Source organism: Sminthopsis crassicaudata, chromosome 1 (assembly GCF_048593235.1).
Source record: "Sminthopsis crassicaudata isolate SCR6 chromosome 1, ASM4859323v1, whole genome shotgun sequence".
Classification (NCBI taxonomy): Eukaryota; Metazoa; Chordata; class Mammalia; order Dasyuromorphia; family Dasyuridae; genus Sminthopsis; species Sminthopsis crassicaudata.
The window spans coordinates 17,548,333-17,566,717 of record NC_133617.1 but is presented as its reverse complement, the minus strand read 5'-3'; positions in this window follow the sequence as shown (position 1 = coordinate 17,566,717).

Here is an 18,385-nt window from a genome sequence, read left to right as displayed (position 1 = left end):
ATTTGCTGTATCATCTTGGATAAATCACTTCCCTCTCTGCACCTCAGTTTCCCCATATGTAAAATAAGGGGATCAAGTTGAATGGCCTTTAAGGTCCCTTCTACATTTATGATCCTACAATCTGTAAAGAAGAAGAAAGCAATAATCTCTGCTTATTGATCCCACAGAGTTTTTTGAGGAATAAATGAGGCAGGGAATCAGGGAATCACCACTGACATATGTCTGAGTGGATGTTATTTTCTTTTGTTCATAAATTTAAAGCTGGACTCTAGGATAATCAAATTAGAACAGGTTTTGTTGTGCTGTGTTTTATTGTTTTGTTCCACCCTCACACATGCTCCTAGTTGAAATGCGGACTCTTTTCAATTCCCTGCATCCCATTGTTACTGGTTTTGCCTTCTGAGAATAATAGTCAATGATTATGTCATGTTTCAAGGTTTGCAAAATGTTTTATGTCCCATTCTCAGAGGATTCTGGAGATAGATGTTATTATCTCCATTTTACAGTTGAAGAAACTGAAATAGAGGTTAAATTTCTTGTACAAGGTCATACAAGTAGTTAAGTATCTAAGACCAAATTTGAACTCAAGTCTTCTTACTCTCTACCATCTAACAATCCAGGACAAGCATGGTCCTTTTCATCCATGGCAGCCCTTCGGATATTTGCAGACAGATATCAGCTTCCCATTCAAGTTTTCTCAAAATCTAACAAGCAAAACTGATTAAGTGCTCACTAAAGGTCCAGCATTGGGAATACAGAGGCCAAAGATGAGAATCCATCCCTGCCCTCAAGGAGCTTCCATTCTCCTGGAGGAAAGGCAGGATAAACAATACAAACCTAAACAACTGGGTATAATATGAGGCAGGCAGGGAGGAGGGTAAAGAGGAGATCAGACCGAGGTTTAAGGATATCTCTAGAGGAAAGAGCTTCTATCCCTGCTGGGTCAAAGAAGTCTCCCTGGATTGCCTCATCTAAGCCTTGATGGAAAGTAGAGGTGAGATGAGAAGGGAACATGGGCCAAATGCATGGACAGGTTCGTGCTCATGGACATGGAAAGTCCCTTATTATGTTAGGGTAGCACCAGCTAGCCTCATAAATGGAATAGCTGAGAATCAAATACAAAGTCTTCTGATTCCCCAAATCAGTCTGCTTTCTCCTAATATAGACTACAAAGGCAAATGAATGCAGGGAGACATGTGGTATGACTCCCATAAATCCTGGCTCTAGCCCTGTTCTCTCTCCTGCCTTCCAGACTGCATCCCTACCTGGTTGCCCCATAGACATTTCATACTCAACTCATCTTAAATAGAACTCATTATCTTTCTATTTAAACCTCCCCCTTATCATTTTCCCTTGGTAATCAAGAGAGCCATTATCCTGCCATTCAGTTAGATTTTTAACCTTAAAATCATCCTTGAAACATTAACCTCTCTCACCCCCCCCACACATCCCATCAGTTACCAAAGCTGTTGGGTCCCCTCCCACAACATCTTTCATACCTGTTTTTTTTCTCCTCCCACAGAGACCAGACCATCATTATCTCTTCTCGACCTTTGCTTTAGTGCTTTGGTTTGAACTGCCTTTACCTCCCCAGTCCATCCTTCACATAGCTGCCAAACTGGTACTCCTAAGAGCACAAGTTGTACCATCTCCTTCCCCTACTCCAGAAGCATCAATGGCTCCCTATTTCTATTACTATAAACAGTTGGGCATTCAGACTCTCTCATGATGTAAAAGCACAAGTTTTACCATTTTCCTCCCTCCACTTCAGAAGTATCAATGGCTCCCTCTTTCTATTACTATAAAATATAAACTCTTCAGTTGGGCATTTAGACTCCCTCATGTGTGATTCTGACCTACCTTTCTAAATATTACATCATTCTTGTTCTTACATTCATTCTTCCTTGCATGTCTTGCTTGCTGTTTCCTAGGCCTGGCGCCCTACTTTGAGGTCTTTGCCCAGGCTGTGCTCCATGTTTTCTTCTTAACCTTTATTTCCTGGAATACAAGGCTCTACAGGAGATTTTTCTGATCCCTCAATTGTTAAGTTTTGGTCTTTGTTGTTTTTCCTAAACTTTTTATCTGTTATTTTTCCCAGTAGAATATGAGGCAACTTGGTTCAGTGGTTAGAAGTCAAAGTTATTGTTTAGTCATTTCAGTCATGCCTGATTCTTCATGACCACATTTGGGGGTTTTCTTGGCAGAAGTATGGAGGGGTTTGCCATTTCCTTCTCTGGCTTATTTTACAGATGAGGAAACTAAGGCAAATAGGATCGAATGACTTGCCCATGATCATGAAGCTAGGAAGTGACAGATGAACCAAGAAGATAAGTCCTTCTGATTGCAAGCTTATTTCTCTACCTACTATATCAAAGACTCATTTTCCCCTTTGTTTTTCTTTTTTATTTTTTTCCAGTTAATCATATTTTATTTTTTTCCATTTACATGTTAGGATAGTTTTCAACATTCACTTTTATAAGAATTTGATTCCAAAATTTTTTCCCCTCCCTCTTTCTCCTCCCTTCTTCCCAAGAAGCAGGCAAGCTGATGTAGATTATAAATTATAATATATATATATGTATATATAAAATTATATTATTATTTTATATTATATGTGTATATAAATATATATATATATATATATATATATATATATATATATATATATATATTACAAATTCGTAGTAAATTTGTGTTCAAATCTAGCCTAAGACATTTATCAGATATATGACCTTAGATCACACACATCACTTCCCTTATCTGCCTGTAATGGGGTTTTTGGTTTGCCCGCATTACTTGTGGAAGAGACAGCAGGGACTTAGTTAACTTTTATGAAGAAAATTTACTTCAAAGGATGACATATGAACATTTCTCCCTCCCGAACATTTGGGGGGGACAACATAATGCCTCATAAACCACTTTACTATCTGGGAGAGGTGAGAGATTAGATTCTAGTAGACATTCTGAATTTCCCTAACATGAGTTGAAAGTAATATCTTTCCACTGACTATCTTTAAATCTACCTGAGGCACAATCTCTCATCCCAGCTGTGTCCAGGACTGAAGGTTCTGTTTACCCATAGCATGGGCACTAGGCAGTAAATTGGGCATAAGTCCTGACCCCAGGAATTGGGCTTGGGGTTTTAGTCTTTTTTTTTTTTTTTTTTTTTTTTTTTTTGTTTCTTTACTTCTAGTGAAATCCTAGATCTGGGATCTAAACATGGTGACCTTAAAGGCAGCATGCTAGGTCACATGTTGCTGTCAGCCCAGTAGGGAAATTGCCAGTATATGAGCCAGGGAGGGGAAAAGAAGGTAATTATTTGGACTTGGAACTCTGTAGCTCTTTAGGAAGTGAGCTAAGATATGAATCAATTAAAGTGATTTATGGGCATTGTGTCCTCCCAAATATTAATTGTAAAAGTTAATCTAATTTTAAGGGTTTAAATAGAACAGAGGTGCTAGAAACCCCTTAAAAATGGGGGAACAAACCACTGGGGTCTAAATAAATGGCAGAGAGCATTTGAACCTTCTTCATGCTTCCAGAAAACCCTGGAAAAAGAGTGAGACATAACACATCTTGCTCTGAAAAAGAGGGGAAATCAAGAGAACCTCATTGTGTATAAAGAGAAGGGCTTCTCTCTGAAGTCTTTAAACCTATGATTCTATAAGTTCCTTGAGAGAAGGAATTATTTCCACTTTTATCTTTGTATCTAGCACTAGGCACAGTGCCCAATATAGAACAGATAATTACTACCTGCTTACTGAATTGAATCGAGTGGTAAAGACAGTTCTATTCTTTAGAACTCCAGATTCCTGGCAATTAAGTACTCTTTCAAAAATTCTCCGTTTGTCTGTTTAAAATCATCCATATTCTAGACAACACATACATAAGTGGTGTTATTGATGAGGCTCCAAATAGTACAGCTTTCCAAATAGTACAGCTTTCCTTCTTGTTCTTTTGGAGACAACAAGTCTCTTTTCTTTTTTCTGCAATTTGTGGAGAGAGGAGAGTAAAGGACATAGATTTTAAGAGGAATTAGTTATTAGTCAGGAGACATTCCTGTCAAGCAGAGGTCAGATGCTGTGGTTTCATAGGTGATTAAATTTTGTCCTCACTCCCACAGGGCCTTTGCAAGGTGATGGACAGCTTCCAGCTCCAGTATCCCCCACTCAAATTCAAATGCACACTCATTCAATTAGCATTGAGGACAGCCACTCAGGGGGACAGGTCAAGGTGCCAGAGATTGCTAAAGAATAGTAAAAGACCGTACAGCAACAGGAGAAGTGTTTGATGAGATCATGGCGTTATCTGGTCCAGCCTCCAAAATGTATGACAAGGGTGGGAAGAACAATTGTGGGATCTGTTCTAACAAATTCATTTGCATTCATTCTTGTGACCTACCCCAAGGACTTCATTCTACTGTGTATGACTGGGTGACCTGAGGCAGGCCATTTAAGAACTCTAGATCTCTGTTTCCCCTACTGTGAGTTGGACTAGGTGATTTCGGTGGTCCTTCCAGCTCTATATCTATGTTACATGATCATTGATCTATCAATCAATCAGAATTTATTAAATATCTACTATAATCCAGGACAAGTGCTATTATGCCACAGTTCCTTTTTATTGTCTTGCCTCAGTTTCCCTAAATTGTCCTGCCTCAGTTTCCCTGAATTGTTTTGCCTCAGTTTCTAATTGTTTTGCTCAATCCTGCAATACCACCCTTCCCTCCTAATCATCATGATTAAGATAAGGAGAAAGACCTATTTTAAACAACATGACCCCAGACCTTCCCTATTTATCAGAATGTCCAGTGCCTTCCCCCACCCTGTCAGAACCAGATTGATAATCCATTCCCACTCTCAGTGCTCTGACTCCACCCCCATTTTAGTGTACCCCTGGTAGCTTGGAACCACGTGCATATATATATATATATATATATATATATATATATATATATATATATATGTCATTGAGAACTCACATTCACTGCTGGATGCTGGATTCTTGGAGACAATAGTCTCATTCAGCTTTGGAACCAAATCATGGAACCATTTGGTTCCAGCACAATCTTTCCCTTTCAAATAAAATATTAAAACTCTCTAATCTCTATCTTGCCTCAGTTTCTCCGGCATTACAGTTCTAGGTACTAGGAGAAAATTGAGGCAGGGAGAGGAGCACCACAAAGTCCAGAGCACTAGGCTGGGAGATAAGGAGCCCTGAGCTCAAATCCTGTTTCAGATACTTCTTGGCTCTGTGATCCTGGCTACTAATAGCTATCATTTGTATAGCACTTTTAGACTTAAAAATATCATTATCAATATCTATCTATCTATCTATCTAATTTTTCCTCATTTAATCCTCACAATAATCTTGTTATTATTATCCCTGTTTTTACAGAAGAGGAAACTGAGGCTTAGAAAGTAAATTTCTCAGGGTATCCTAACTAATAAGTATCTGAGTGAGGCTGAGTTGGAACTTAGATTTTCCCGACTCTAGAATCTGCCCTGCTAGAAGTTTACTCATTCTCCCTAACTGGGTTATTTGGAATCTGTCATCACTCCTTCCTGAAGAGATCTGTCTATGGTACTTTTCAATGCATTTAACCAATCCATTAGTTAATTTTTCATCAAGTAATTTCTTCATTCTTTTCAATTCTTTATCAGCTACTGGGTGTAGAAGACTCAAAAAATCGAGCCCCAGGACCTGGTTTTTAAATTCCAGTTAGTTTTCATTAGCTGTGTGGCCTTAGCAAGTCACTGACTTTCCCAGAGTCTTGGTTTCCACATCTGCAAAATAAAACAGTTGGGCTGGATGATCTCTAAGGACTCTTTGAGCTTCAAAAGTCAAAAAATCGGTCAGGGAAGGAGGTGAGATTTAACGGGGCTTTGGAGTGGGAAAATGGAAGGTTGAGATATGTAATTGGATAAATAGGAAGCAAAGAGGGCAACAATAACCCCAATTGTCTGTGTGGGTGACAAAGATCAAAATCTTTTTGCAAAGCTTTCAATATGGCAGCCATCTTTGGCAAGGTAGGTGTGTGGCAAGGGGTCTGATATACTAATCTTGGAGTTAGGAAGGCCTGAATTCAAATCCCATTGAAGAAACAATTTAATTTTTTGACCCCAGACAAGTCAATTAATCTCTCTGGTCCTCAGTTTCCTCATCTGTAAAAGGAAGGAATTGGAATGGATAGCATCCAAAGTCTTTCCCCTTACGAATCTTTGATCCTTTGTCAAAGACCAATTAAAGAGTGATTTTTTTAGACTATATATGTGTATATACACATATACTTACATATAATACACATATACACATATATGTATGCACTAATTTGTATGCAAATGTGGTATATTATGTATATATTGGATGGTAGTCAAAAGCCTTGGACTCAAACCTGTTTTTGATCACCTGTGTGACTTTGGGCAAACCCTCTTGCTTAGCTTACCAAAAAAACCAATTCAGACAGAGCTAATCCCTCCCTGGGAATTCTGGGAGACTGGTGAAACACAGGGAAAGAATCTTGGAGTAACTTACAGGATTTCTGCCAAGAATGAACTTATTTGTCCAGAGGAAAAAGTTAAGAGATTTGTAACTGAGGCATTTGATGACACATCTATTGATCACCACCAATTTTCATCAGGATTTATGAATGGCCAGCAAGAAAGAGAGCTCTTAAAGAGATCACTTCCCTAACCTGTACTCCCCGGAGGGATAGGAGAAGCACTAATTAGCTTAATGATGAAACTGGCAAGCTCTGACCTGGTTTGCTTTTGGACCGGGGCCAGCCCATCTCCTGTACAAGGGCTTATCCAATAGTGGCAGCCAGAACTGGAGATCTGGACTGAGCCCTGTCCTTTATGATCTGCCATGGAGATGGGGGAGAAGGCAAACAGCCCTTCTCTGGGCCTCTTTTGGCTCTTCTACAAAGTGGGGGTGGGGATGGATTCTCTTTAAATCCTTTCTGGACTTTGTAATGCTCTCTTCCTTCAACTCATCCCTGATCAAGGTAATAGAAATGTTCAACTTCTCACTGTATTCTTCTTCTTTTTTTTTTTCAAAGCAACTGGGGTTAAGTGACTTGCCCAGGGTCACACACTAGGAAGTGTTAAGTGTCTGAGACCAGATTTGAACTCGGGTCCTCTTGACTTCAGGGCTGGTGCTCTATCCACTGCGCCCCCTAGCTGCCCCATTCTCACTGTATTCTTGGGCTATTGACATGGAACATAAGGTCTCATCATTTTTTGATTAGGGAGAGGCCTTGGAACAGGGAATACCAGAGATGGAAGGGACCTTAGGGCAGAGGATGTCAGAATTGGGAAGAAGATTAGAACATTGAATGTCAAAACTGAAAGGGATTTTAGGATGTCAGAGCTCGAAAGAACTTTATATCATATAAATATGAAAAGAAATTTAAATAGAATAAAGACCTTAAGAATAATCTAGTCCAACTACATCATGGTACAGATGAGGAAATTAGAGACCAGAGAGAGAAATTTGCTTTCCTAAGACTACACAAAGCGAAGTCTCTGACTCCAGATCCCATAACTACCATGCAGACTGGCTCAAGTCCAAATACAGATAAGGTTATAGTTTGCCAATTTGAGCATCATAATAATTAGTGTGTTCTCCTGATTGTGCCCCCTCAGGGGAGTAAAGGTCAAGAAAATGATCTCTCTAAGAACTCCTGATCTCACAGGCCATTCATAAACACTGACACATCTATCGATCCCACGCAACCTCAGACACCTGGGCTCAGGCCTGCTCCTGAGGTTTTCCTCTAGCCAATTAAAACTTACCCTTGCCAGAAGTCCTGTAAATCATGGTGGACTCTCTATCATGCTGTGTCTCAGTGAGCCTGAAGCATCCTGAACAAAGGCTTAACTCCACTCGTCTCTTCTCGGCTTGGGGGTGTTCACCAGTTTGGCAGAGAAGAACTATATGTGGCAGATTTTTTTTTCCTTCATGGTTTTCTGTATGCTGAATAAATTATCCAATTCCCTCAGTGGAACATAGCAAATGTAAATTTTATAGCTCAAAAAAGAGATTTTAGTTGTAGCAGCTGGGATACCTCTTCCTACACATGGGCCCCAGAAATGCTGCTCCAGGATTGAGGCATCTCTTTCATTAACACCCACTCAAAACCACATCTCAGGAGACCCTATTCGTGTATTTACTTTTATTGGCCAGATTGGGAAGAAAATTATTAAACACAAAGCATTTCATCAAACAGAATGGCAAATAATATAACAAGAGGAGATTCCTAAAATGTGAACAAAGATTATTATCCTACCAAAGGAAGAAGGCAAGTAAGCATAAAAAGAGTACTTCCTCCCTCCCTCTCTTCCTTCCTCTCTTCCTTCCTTCCTTCCTTCCTTCCTTCCTTCCTTCCTTCCTTCCTTCCTTCCTCCCTCCCTCCCTCCCTCCCTCCCTCCCTCCCTTCCTTCCTTCCTTCCTTCCTTCCTTCCTTCCTTCCTTCCTTCCTTCCTTCCTTCCTTCCTTCCTTCCTTCCTTCCTTCCTTCCTTCCTTCCTTCCTTCCTTCCTTTTCTACCTCTGAACCTCCTAAGATAGCTTGGGATTTACCTTAAACCAAAACTAATCTATGCTCATTGTCTACCAATAAGTCCTATTTGGTCGTGTTTTGTTGTTGTTTTTGTTTTTTGGTTTTTGTTGTTGTTGTTGTCCTTTGTTTGTTTGTTTTGTTTTGTACAGATTGGCTCAGATTGAATGTAGATAACAATTTTTTCTGCTTGGGCCAGAAATCCTGAGGATCTTCATCTCCCAGATACATTTGTTCATTTATTTAGATTTTTTGGGATTAAACAACAAAGGCCATTCTTTCCTCAATGGCTACCCATCCTTAATCCCTGAATGGGTGATCACTCAGTCATTCTGAGACCTGTTGAAGACCTTCACTTAAAAAGCCCAAAGTCTTCCATTTCATCCAGTTTCTAATCTCTATCTGGCCACTAGACCCAGATGGCTCTGGAAGGGAAAGTGAGGCAGGTGTCCTTACACAACCCTCCATCACTTCAATCCAATTCACCTGCATGTCACGGCATCACCTCTCTGATATCACCAAACAACAACTACAACAATACTAATGAACTAAAAGAAATGACAAGTAGGATGATTTCAGAAAAACCTGGAAAGACTTAGCCAAACTGATACAAAGTGAATTGAGCAGAACGTGGAGATCATCGTAACATAGTAATGCAAGAATTTGTCAATAGGTTAGTTATTGTCAGAAATACAATGATTTCAGACAATCCCAAAGGACTAATGATGAAAAATGCTCTCTCTCTCTTTAGAAAGAGCTAATGCCATCTGAATACAGGCCAAAGCATGCTGTTTTTCACTTTTTTTGTTCCAATCTTCTTGCACAAAGTGATTAATATGGAAATGTTTTAATTGATTTCACATGTGTAACCTATGCCAGATTGCTTACTATCTTAGGAAAGGGAGAAGGAAGGAAGGGAAGAATAGAATTTCGAACTCAAAACCTTAAAAAAAATAAAAGCAAATAGTAATTTTTTTTGGGGAAGAATTGTCATTGGGGAGAAACAATAAAATATTATTAAAAATAAAATAAAATACACTGTCCCTGACTTCCTTATTTTAACTAATATTAATTTCTTGCTAGACATTTTTGTTTTGTCATTTGCAGAGCAAACGGCATTCTCTTTAGCATAGAACACAAGGGAAAAAAAGAGTTTGAAAAGTTCTGTCTTCTTTCAGTTGTTAGTTATCATTAAGCCATCTACTCCTAGGCAATAAATCCTAATTCTTCTTCTCCACCAGTAGGAATAAGGAATGGACCCATAATTTTACTCTCATTTGTGATTTTTTTTTCTACCCAAATCCTCTCTTCTTTTTAACTCTACTAAAACCATCTAAGGCAGTATATCCATCTCACATGGAAACAGAGGGCCATTAAACCACACACAAGGATCCCTATGGATTTCATGAGACTTAAACCCACAAATTAACATTGTCTATGTTTTATTACATTTTTTATGGTAAGTTTCCCAATTGCATTTTAATCCAGCTTAGGCCCTACATATAATGTCACAATGCAGTCAGCGGGCAAAGTATTTGACATCTCTGCTCTAAGGTACCGCCATCTTCCCAATTATTCAGGCTCACAAGCTTGATGGATGAGATTATATTCCAACACTTGTGTTCAATTACAGAAAGAGAAAGAAAAGAAAAAAAAGAAAGAAAAGTGTACCACAGTGTATGGAACATTAAACACAAAAGAATAATAGGTTGGCAACTTGTTCTTGGACCATTTCTATCTGAATTCCATTGAAAAAGATGAGAAAGAGATAAAAACGATAATCATCTAATTGCTTTAAAGGTTTTAATAACTACTCTCATGGCTTTGTTTATAAAGCTGACTTATGTTAACAATACCCCTATCAACTAGGGAGTGGGGAAATTATGAATGTCTTTGTACAGATAAGAGAATTGAGACTCAGAGAATCAAATACCAGAGTCACAATTTGAATTTATAACTCGGTTCAATTCGCTGAATGTTGCTAAGTGATTTCTGTCACATCTGACTCTTTGTAACCCCATTTGGGGTTTTCTTGGCAAATTTCCCTCTCTGGTTCATTTTACATTTGAAGAAACTGAGGCAAATAGCATTAAGTGACTTGCTCAGGGTCACATGGCTAGTAAGTATCTGAGGTCATATTTGAACTCAGGTCTTCTTAACTCCAGGCCCAGTGATCTATCCATTGTGCCGCCTGATTGCCTAAATAAAACATTAAGCATCTATTCTGCGCCAGGTTCTGTGCTAAGCCCTGGGGATAAAATTAATAAAAAAGATTGTCTGCCCTCATGGAGCTTATATTCTAATAGGGGAAGGAAGCACCCATCTGGGGCAGCTGAACACTGAGTGGAGACCAATCCAAGAAGAGTTGCTAATTGACAACTGGAAAATTCAAATCTAAGCTCTCTAGGAAGTAGGACTTTGGGAAAAGCCTAGTGTGCTGCCCGGATCCTCCAATCAAAGGGAGTTGAGCAGGGGTCCAGTATTCAAAATGGAATCAATAGGAAGGACCATGAAAGACTGGGGATCCACTTATCCACTTATCCCTCCAATCAGAGGGAGTTGAGCAGGGGTCCAGTATTCAAAATGGAATCAATAGGAAGGACGATGAGAGACTGGGGATCCACTTATCCACTTATCCCTCCAATCAGAGGGAGTTGAGCAGGGGTCCAGTATTCAAAATGGAATCAATAGGAAGGACGATGAGAGACTGGGGATCCACTTATCCACTTATCCCTCCAATCAGAGGGAGTTGAGCAGGGGTCCAGTATTCAAAATGGAATCAATAGGAAGGACGATGAGAGACTGGGGATCCACTTATCCACTTATCCCTCCAATCAGAGGGAGTTGAGCAGGGGTCCAGTATTCAAAATAGAATCAATAGGAAGGACAATGAGAGATTGGTCAGCCACTTATCCTGAGTGGGGTATGGTGTTTCATGGAGTTTAAACGAAGCATGGCTACTGATAGAAAGTGGAGAGTTCTCTTCCTAGGTCACGGTCCCCGACTCCATCGGCTACACAATAGGTGATAAACACAAGGACTGCCAAATCCAGATTCGGATGTAATTGGGAAACATTCAATAAGCTAAATAAAAATATAATACAATAGATCATGTTATTATGTGGTTTTCTAAGTCCACAAGCAGCCCGCAGGGATCTATATGTCCAATTGAGTGGCCCATTTCTATTTGGGTTTGGTACCACTGGACTCCACCACTAAGTTCTTAGAGTGAAGGATTTGAAGCTCTGGGACATTGGGCATTTTACTCAAATTCACCCCATCACTCACGCGTCACAGCTGAGATTCAAACCTGGGGCCCCTGACTTTCAGCCACCAGGCTTTTCCATCAGACTGCCCCTCTCCCCCACAAGCTGCCTCCCTAAACAACTAATGAGTGTGTTCTTAATGCCTTGTCTCTAGGAGCCCAGTGGAGCCATTCTGAACAGCCAGATAATAAATATTTATATATTTTTTCTAAAAGCAAATGATTTCCTGGAGATGCTGAATTACTTTCAAAGGAGCCTCTCTAGCCTGTCATGTAAATACATGAATTTGAGTATTTGAGGACACCCTATTTACCCAGCAGACCAGAACCCTGGGACTTGCAGAATATAAATATTCAATACCAGGCTTTGTTTCTTGGAATCCAGCCCATCTTTATGACTGAGTTCCCACCCACTCTCTCAGCCATTCAGGGCCCTGGGCTTCAGGGTTTTCAAATACTAAATCCTCGCATCAGCAGGCTTGGAACTGGCCGAGGTCTTAAGGTCTCATCCAGCCCCCTGGACTTAGTTAGCTAAAGAGACCTTGACACCCAATGCACAGAAGACTAGACTTGTTGATTAAGGACTTTATTTCAAGTCCTCAATTTCTCATTTATGTTCTATGTGATGGTGGACAGGCTGCATCCCCTCTATGTGCCTCAGTTTCCTTGTCTGTAAAATGAAAGGGTTAGATCACATGGTCTCTGAAGTCCATTCTAACTCAAAGGTCTTATGTCAGGGATTAGAAATTCCAGTTTATTATCCTTGTTACCTTGGTCAGGTCACTTCCATTTTATGTGCCTCAGTTTCCTCTTTTGTAAAACGAGGCAATCAAAGTAGCTTGTCCCTGATATGACTGCCAGTCCTAAATTTATGATCATTTTTTCCTGAAAATATTCTATTTTTATTGAAGAATGAGTATAAACTCACCTAATTGATTATATCTAGCCAAGTCCAGAATATTCCAGTCTATTGTTTATCCCACCATTTTGTTCCTATCCCCACCTCTTTCTCCTCATTTCCATTTCTTACATTGAGCACATAAATTTAAACAAACATGACCATTGCTTTTTGGAAATTTTATGAATCAATTTACCACTTTGGTGACTTCTCTGGCCATAATTCCTTTCCATGCCCAAATGTATTGTCTCTCCTGATTAGAATATAAGCTTCATGAGGGCAGCGACTTTCTTGATTTTTTTAATCTGCATTTCCAGTTATATATATATATATATATATATATATATATATATATATATATATATATATATATATATATATAAAATATATTATATATATATAATATATTATATATATGTATATATATACATATATATGTGTGTGTATGTTACATATATATGTGTGTGTGATACTCAATTTTTCATGATCATCCCACAATCCTATTTTCTCTCAGCATTTCCTCTACCACTAACCTATTGATCCTATGACAGTCAAGTGCCTAGAGATCTAAATGGGCATGCCCAAGTTTATCCAATGAGAGAGATCACTTGAACACAGATCTCTGAAGTGTGAGCTTTAACTCGGACCCCAGATTCCTTTATCTCCATTTGTAGTGGATTTCAAAGTCTTTCAGTTTTTCAGTTGCTTTGATGCACAGAGTAGATAACAAATCAATCAGTAACAAACATTTATTAAACACCTACTAGGTGCAGGCACTGTGCTAAGGGAAAAAGGGAAAAGACAGTCCCTGATCTCCAAGAGCTCACTTTCTAATGGACTGCAGACAACTTAAACATTGGGACCAAAACTGTCCAAATCATTAGGAATCAGTAGACTAAGGTTCATTGAAGTCCTTTGGGGACTTTTTCTCCCCTCCAACTAGTCTATATCCCAGTTTCTTAAACTGTGCATTATAATCCCATGTGGGCCTTGTAGCTGATTGTGGATTATGACTTATCATCATCAAATATTTGACTTATATATCTATTTTATATACCTATATACCTGGAATCATGTAAAAATTTCAAGTGAAAAGGGGTCACAAATGGAAAAAAAGTTTAAGAAGCCCTAGGCTACATTCATTCCTCCTAAACTAATACCACGAATCTTCTTTCCCCACCTTTGTTCACATTGTTTTGTGTGACAGATAGGATTCCCTCTTCATCTTCTCCTATTGCATTGTCACTGGATTGTGAACCCCACTTCAAATATCACTTCCTCCAATAAGCCGCCCCTTATGTTCTGATGGGCCTTTTCCAGCCCTCAGAACCATACATAACATTATAGTTTGTAGATCTCTCTCTAGAACTTGCTTTGTATAAATTTGCTTGCATGTTGTCTCCATGTTAGATTGTAAACTCTTTGAGGGCAGGGACTATCTTTTGCCTCTTTTTATATCTCCAAGGCTCGGCCCAATGGCTGGCACATGGTAGGTACTGGATAAATGTTTATTGAATTGAATTGAATTGTCTCTGTTTGGAGCTTTGCCAGTCCTTGCTAAATATTTTCATTCTCCTTCCCCCACCCCTCTTCTCCTGCTCTCTGGTATTTATGACTCAAGGCTGAACCTCCTGTAGTTCAGAGTTCCCCCTGTATCCCACCATGATGCCTGAATTTCCTTACTACTAGAATGAGCTCATGAATGCATAAGACCAGTGAACGAATGGACAAGTTTCTCATCTAAACTTTGTGTCTCTCCTAGAACTCAGCTCAAATCTTGGGACAGAGTAGATATTTAAGAAATATTTAGAGGTGATGGTACAGTGGAATTTAGAGTCAGGATACCTAGATTTAAACTTTTCTAATATTCCCCACAATACTATCTAATAGAGCTGTCCAACACTGTAAAGGTCTGCTTCAAGAGGTGGTGAGCTCCCCCTCCTTGGAGATCTTCAAGTAGTGTCTGGTTCTCAGACCTTATGGTTCTCTAGACCTTAGTTTTATCTGTAAATTAAGAGTATTTGTCAAGCATGTTATAGTAGGAATTCCTTTTGTGTAGAGCATAAAGAGGGTGCTGAGGTCCTTTTCAACTCTCAAATTCTGTAATATTTATGTGTGTGAGCAAATTGCTTTTCCTCACTGGGCCTCAGTTTCCTTTTCTGTAAAATGAAGAGGGATGGACCAGATGGATTTAAGTCAGCTTCCTGCTCTGGTTCTCAGACCTTATAGTTCTCTAGACCCTAGTTTTATCTGTAAATTAAGAGACCTTTCTAACTCTGAATCTATGATCTCTTTCCAGTGTTGCCACTAGAAAATGCTTTGTTAGTCCTTGGTAAATATTTTTTATTCTGCTTCCCCCACCCCTCTTCTCCTGCTCTCTGGGTATTTATGACTCAAGGCTGAACCTCCTGTAGTTCAGAGTTCCCACTGTGTCCCACCACAATGCCTGAATTTCCTTACATTTGAAAGTCAAGTTCTGTTTCTCTTTCCTCTCTCTATGTGGTGCTGGGTATGTCATTCTAACTCTTTAGCACCCTAGCAAATGTTCTAATGGTCAGAGCATGTTCTGCCCCACCATTAGGAGGAGTTCCCGTAGGGAGTTTCCTGAATGAAATCACATATCCTGTCAAAATTAAAACTAGCCATAGTCATAATAACTTATATTTACATTATTAGGAACAGAAAAGGGAGAAAGAACTGATTTAGGAAAGAATGGGAATGAATTAGGTTGGTTGGAACCATTGTCCTCTGAATTCCTTCAGAAAGCAGGGATCTGAGAGACAAAAGAAGGATAAATTTTGAGGGGGAGCAAGATCCAGAGGAAGCCTTTCCTGAGGTCCCCAATTTTTAGATACTCCCTTCTGAAAATCATTATGTATTTATTTTTAAAAATTAATCAATAATCAATATGTAATTATTAATTGCCTACTATGTGTTAGGTTCTGAAAATAAAGGAATACAAAGAATAAAATTGTTCCTTACTCACAATGAGTCTGTATTCTAATGGGGGAGGTAAGTACATACCAAACATATGTGTGTATATGTGTATATATATATATGTATATATATATATATATAAATTAAAGCTGTTTATTTTCAACCTTCATGCATAGATAATTTTCAGCATTCACCTTTGCAAAATCTTGTGCTCCAAATTTTTTTCTTCCCTTTCCCCCACCCACTCCTCTAGACAACAAGTAATCCACTATGTTAAACATGTGCAATTCTTCTCTACATATTTCTACAACCATCATGATACACAAGAAAAATCAGATCAAAAAAGAAAAAAAATGAGAAAGAAAACAAAATCTAAGCAAACAACAATAAAAAGATGCAAAATCTATGTTGTCATCCATAATCAATTCCTATAGTCCTCTCTCTGGGTGCAGATGGCTCTCTCCATCACAAGACCATTGGAACTGGCTTGAATATTTTAAGAAGAGCCATGCCCATCAGAATTGATCACCGTATAATCTTGGTATTCCTATGTACAATGTTGTCTTGGTTCTACTCACTTCACTTAGCATCAGTTCCTGTAAGTCTCTCCAGGCCTCTTTGAAATCATCCTGCTGATCATTTCTTATAGAACAATATTATTCCATAACATTCATATACTATAATGTATTCAGCCATTCTCCAACTGATGGACATCCATTCAGTTTATAATTCCTTTCCGTGACAAAAAGAGCTGCTACAAACATTTTTGCACATGTGGGTCCCTTTCCTTCCTTTAAGATCTCTTTGGGATATAAACCCAGTAGAAACACTGTTGGATCAAAGGGAATGCATAATTTGATAACTTTTTGACCAAAGTTCCAAATTGCTCTCCAGAATGGTTAGATCCGTTCACAGTTCTACCAACAATGTATTAGTGTCCTAGTTTTCCCACATCCTTTCCAACATTCATCATTATCTTTTCCTGTCATTTTAGCCAATCTGAGAGGTGTGTAGTGGTACTTCAGTGTTGTCTTAATTTTCATCTCTGATCAATAATGATTTAGAGCACCATTTCATATGAATAGAAATGGTTTCAATTTCTTCATCTGAAAATTGGCTGTCCTTTAACCATTTATCAATTGGAAAATTGCTTGAATTCTTTTTTTTTTTTCCTTTCTGAGGCTGGGGTTAAGTGACCTTCCAGGGTCACACTGCTAGGAAGTGTTAAGTGTCTGAGATCAGATTTGAATTTGGATCCTCCTGAATTTAAGACTGGTGCTCTATCTACTGCGCCACCTAACTGACCTGAAATCTTATAAATTTGAGTCAATGCTCTACATATTTTAAAAAACGAGGCCTTTAACAGAATCCTTAGATGGAAAAATTTCCCCAGTTTATTGCTTCCATTTTAATCTTGTTTGCATTGATTTTGTTTGTACAAAACCTTTTAAACCTAATATAATCAAAATTATCCATTTTGCATTCCATAATGTATTCTAGGTCTTCTTTGGCCACATATTTCTTCTTTCTCCACAGATCTGAGAGGTAGACTATCCTTTATTCTTCTAATTTGCTTATAATATCACAATTTATGTATAAATCATGAACCCATTTCAACCTTATCTTGGTATGGAGTGTAGGTGTGGATCAATGCCTAGTTTCTGCTGATTGTGTATTTATTTATAATTGTCTTCATTATACTTTGTATAGACCACACACACACACACACACACACACACACACACACACACACACACACAGATACAAACATACATAGATGCACACACACACCCACACACACCCACACATACACACACACAAACACACACACACACATGCCCATTTGACATTAAGGGCAGACATTATTTCATCTTGCTTTTCTATTTTTAGTACCCAGCTCAGTATCTCAAATATAGGAGGGATAAAGAGATAAAAACAGTGATTTCATTGTTAGAAGGAATTCCCATATGTGGGCATTATGTTATAAACTATAATAATAATAATATAACATATTTTATACATAATGATATATAATTATAATGATAATAACACAGATAATATTTTAAGGTCAGCAAAACACTTGACAAATATTATCTCATTTTACCTTCCCATTACCCTTGGGAGGTGGGGGCTATTATTTTTAAAATCCCTCCCACTTAATAGTATTTTATTTTTTCTAGTCACATGTAAAAATAGTTTTCAAATTCACTTTTATAAGATTTTTAAGTTCCAAATTTTTTCTCCCTCCCTCCCCAAGATGGCAATCAATCTGATATGTTATACATGTACATTAATATTAAACGTATTTCCACATTAGTCATATTGTGAAAGAATAATGAGAACAAAAGGGAAAAATCCACAAGAAAGAAAATAAAAACAACAAAAAAGTGAAAATACTGCCTTTAGACTCCATAGTTCTTTCTTTGGAGGTAAATAGCTTTTTCTATCCTGAGTCTTGGAATTTTTGTATCCCTGAGAAGAGTCAAATCAGTCATAGTTGCTGTTACTGTGTGCAATGTTCTTTGGGTTCTATTCACTTCACTCAGCTTCAGTTTATGGAAGTCTTTCCAGGTTTTTTTCTGAAATCTGTCTGCTCTTCATTTCTTATAGCACAATAGTATTCCATTACAGTCATCTATCACAATTTGTCCATCCATTCCCCAGTTGACAGACATCCTCATGATTTCCAATTCTTGAGCAGGGGCTATTATTATCCCTATTTTACAG